Here is a 4228-nt window from a genome sequence, read left to right as displayed (position 1 = left end):
ACGTAATAATGACTGCATATGCCAAACCCATAGCTAACATCATACTCAGTGGTTAAAAAATCAGAAAAAAATTTCCTCTAAGATCAAGGTATAATACAAGGATGTCCACTTTCACCACTACTTTTCAACACAGTATTAGAAGGTCCAGCTGGAGAAATCAGGCAGGAAAAAAGATATAAAAGGCATCCAAAAAGTAGTAACTCTTCATTATTACTGAAACAATTTCCTTTAGTAAAAGAAAAGCAACTAAGCTAATAAAATATAGATTAGTCATCACATTTTATAATCAAGAGTGATTACACAACAATTACAGAGATTGTCTCATATACAGTGACTGAAAATAGATGGTGCTCTTATGTTCTCCCTATGAAGCTTTTAGATTCACCTATTTTTATCTATGTTAGCACAGGACACAGGCATCTGTTTTCTCACTACTTTATCACAGATAACAATGAGAAACCATAGCAATAAATGAAGAGTGTAATTGTGTCCTAGTAAAAATGTTTATCTGTCTTTTTCTGCAAGCTTCTCAATTAATTTTCTAAGGCCAACTCACACATAACCCTCTGATTGAAGCTGTGAAAAGCAACAAAAATGCTTGGAGAAACTGTTGAAGTTAGCAACCACCTGCAATGTCATTGTCATCATGGAATCTAAGTGATATTGGCAAATATGGCATAAGCTCTCAGCAGACATTACAGAATAATTTTTGCCATAGACATAACATTTTGAGGGATGAAACACCAATCTTAGAAGAAAAACAAATTTTGTCATCAAATGAAGCCACAACCAAAGACATCAAACAGTCAATGCATTATTGACGTACAATATTTGATTGTCTTTTTAATATTAGTATCATCAACCAAATGATATTCATATTTTGGACATGTAGACATGACTGAATGTCTTACTTCAGGAAAGAATTCTGTAATATTCTGTTTTTTTAAAAAAAAAATTTATTCATTATTTATGCATAGAGAACAGGGGTGTAGGCCAGAGGGCTGGGGGTGGGGGTGAGAGGATTCACCAGTGACAGAGTGGGGAGCAGAACAGGCAGATCTCCTGAAATATCTCCTGAAATATCTCCTGAAATATCTCCTGAAATATCATGGTACAGGAGAGATCTCCTGTACCATGTGGTTAGCTCCCTGACCTGGAATAGAACTCGGGCCATCACAGTGATAGCACTGAGACTGAATCCCTAGACCCAGAATTCTGTAATATTCTGGTTGAAAAACTACACAGTGTTAACTGCAATCTATTTGTTGAGGCTGTCTCCCTTTCTCCACATAAATGCCTCTCAAATTTCCAATTCTTTTTATTTTCTCTGCAAAGATTTTTTTAGAGTTCATAGTGATGAAATGCTTAAGGGATATCTTTGTTTGCTTAAATGTTTCAAAAGACCACTCTTCTTAAAGAGGATGTTTATCTCTCCTTAGAAGACACAAGAGGAATAGACTGATCTCAATGCCCAACAGAATCAGAATTCTCCATGGCTACCACACCCAACTGGGGTCCAACTGTTACAGATTGCTGTGACCTGCTCTCCACCACCTCCAAATATAGAACCACCATAGTCCTAGTTTTGATATGAAAAATCTCGTATGTTTGTCATATGTCATAAAAAAGAGTAAAAAGCTCAATGCTATAATGTCATGATCCAAGACAAGAAATAAAACATTACCAGTTGTGAATCTCCTCATGTGTTTCCTTTTCTAATTAGTGCTCTTTCTCCCAGGAAATACATATTTTATACTTTTTCCATTTGCATGTTAATTTAGCTTTTTATGAAATTTGAATTTTATTAACAAAAATTACTATAAATCATGTTTGTATAAAAATAATTTTTAAGATGTCTAAGGATGATTTCATGAATTTTTATTTTAAAAGTTTTGTTCAGGGGGCTTCCTGGTAGTGCAAAGGGTTAAGCATAACACTTTGAAGCTTTCTGCATCCTCTAGAACATGAGTTCGATTCCCAGCCTGCCACGGAGCTACCTACATGGCGCAGCAGACCTCTCCTCAGCAGTGCATTTTCAGTCAATCTGCCTGTTCTGTTCCCTACTCTGTCTCTAGTGAATCTCCCCCCATACACACCTCTGGCCTGTACCTGCATTCTTGTATGCATAATTTTTTTTTTAAAAAAGCTCTGTTCATTGATATTAACATATGTAGCCTTTTGTTAAGAAATAAAAAACTTCCAAATATTATGAAAAAAATGATGTCTCAAAGCTATTATATATATATATATATATATATATATATATATATTCTGTTTTCTAGATATTTTGAAATTTTGCTATGGAGAATTCAAATAACTACTTAGTTATTTCATTTTGAGTTTTCTTTAAAAAATATTTTCTTTTGTTGGTTTATAATACAGTATATGATTAAAAGGAGAGGATTCGACCTCTTCAGGTATGTACTACCACACCACATCCACCACAAAGTACCGGTAGACTTGAATCTTAACTGTTATGTTATAAAATGGGTGAGCTTTATATAAATAATCAAACTAAAGGGTAACACATTAGATATCTAGAAAACTATAAAATTTAAAACATATAGTCAATACAAGATTTAAAATAAAAATAAATATGGATAACTCATTTATATACATATATTTCTAATTGTTAAATGCATTATTTCTCACTTCAAATATTCTAACATTAAAACAGTAAAAATAGATAATAGGCAAACAAGTAAAATGAATTAAATCAATATTATGTAGAATTTCAAACCCACAATGAGTTATATTTAAAACATACTGATAAGTTTTCACATATGTTCACTCAGTGAATTGAAATTGGTTTTTCAATGAAATCTTAGATTCCTGAATTTAATAAAAATTCCAGAAGAGGGAGATGTTTACTCTCAAATGAAAATTAGATTTTTCAATGTGAATGAATTGCATTCTACATAACAAAGAGAAAAAAGCTTGATATATTTTTTTAATATATGAAAATTGTTGATGATAAAATTTCTGTTGTGGTTAAATTTTTGTTTTAATCTATGAGGTATTGCAGACATTTTTATATGTGGGTAAGCTCTTACATCTATTCATTTTTCTTTTGTTAAAATATTTTCCTAAAATATCTTCAATTATTCAAAAAATAAAAGCCTATTTTGTAAGTCATTTATTTATTTATTTATTTTTTATTTTTCACTGAACAGACTTTATTAGTCTTTTTGGATAGAAACAGGAATTTATTTGCCAGGAAGGATGATCCCATCATACTTCTGCTGGAACCAGCGCATGGCCTCCTCTTTGCTGATTCTGTGTTTGGCCCCAATGCAGCCTGTCCTGCATGTCTTGTCTGCGATCCTGAAACCTGGCCTACCCAGCACCACATAGAAGTCCAGGCCGTAGATACCAATGCTCGGATCATATTTGATTCCCAGATCGATGTGTTTCTGGATCCCAAAGCCAGTTTCCAGTATCTGAGAAGTTATTTTTTCGTAACTCGTATTCTCGCATCTTTAGACCTTTCTCCAAGATTTCTTCTGCCTTGGCTCCATGGACTGTGCAATGAACAGCAATTTTTTTTCATTTCTCCTAATGCCAAAGGATCTGACGGTGTATCTAGCTTTGGAGAACACAGGGGTCTGACCTGTGAGCTGCTCCAGCACCTTGGCTGCTCAGGTCAGTCTGTCTCCACTCTCCCCAACACAGATGTTGAGGCAGAGCTTGCTGATGCGAAGTTCCCGCATGGGGTTTTCCTTTTCACCCTGATCCTGCGCGATGATGGAGAACAGGAAGTTGTAAGTCATTTTAAATACAAGTTGCTAGTCAACATTTGAAGAAACTACCCATCAAGATATATATTTACTACTAATTTTGAATATCTATTGCTTGTTTTGTTAAAATTGTTTAAGAATAATATAGTATATTATAACTACACTGAAATGATTTAAAATTAATAATGGATTATTTTTAAGGATGCAACTATATAAAGACAGCTGGTTTTTACCGAGCCTCTTTCCTAAATAAAATAATTTCTACTACTATTCAGCATAGTATTAGAAGTCCTAGCTAGAACAATTAAGCAAGGTAAGAATACAAAAGGAATCACATTGGGAAAGAAGAAGTAAGGCTATCATTATTTGCAGACAAGATGATAACATACATAAAGAACCCTAAAGAATCTACCACTACACTTACCAAAACAATAAATCAGTTCAGCACTGTGGTAGATTACAAAACCAATACACAAACATTAGCTGTTTCT

The 4228-nt window shown here is 33.6% G+C and overlaps 1 pseudogene; it reads right to left on the bottom strand.

The window, feature by feature from the left end:
* Positions 1-3164: 3164 nt before the first annotated feature.
* Positions 3165-3770, bottom strand: LOC119259677 (60S ribosomal protein L11-like; annotated as a pseudogene).
* Positions 3771-4228: the final 458 nt, after the last annotated feature.

Source organism: Talpa occidentalis, unplaced genomic scaffold (assembly GCF_014898055.3).
Source record: "Talpa occidentalis isolate TD23 unplaced genomic scaffold, MPIMG_talOcc4v2.1 talOcc4.5, whole genome shotgun sequence".
In the NCBI taxonomy this organism is placed as follows: Eukaryota; Metazoa; Chordata; class Mammalia; order Eulipotyphla; family Talpidae; genus Talpa; species Talpa occidentalis.
Note: the sequence above shows the minus strand (reverse complement) of the source record. Positions and strands in the feature narration are given on the sequence as shown.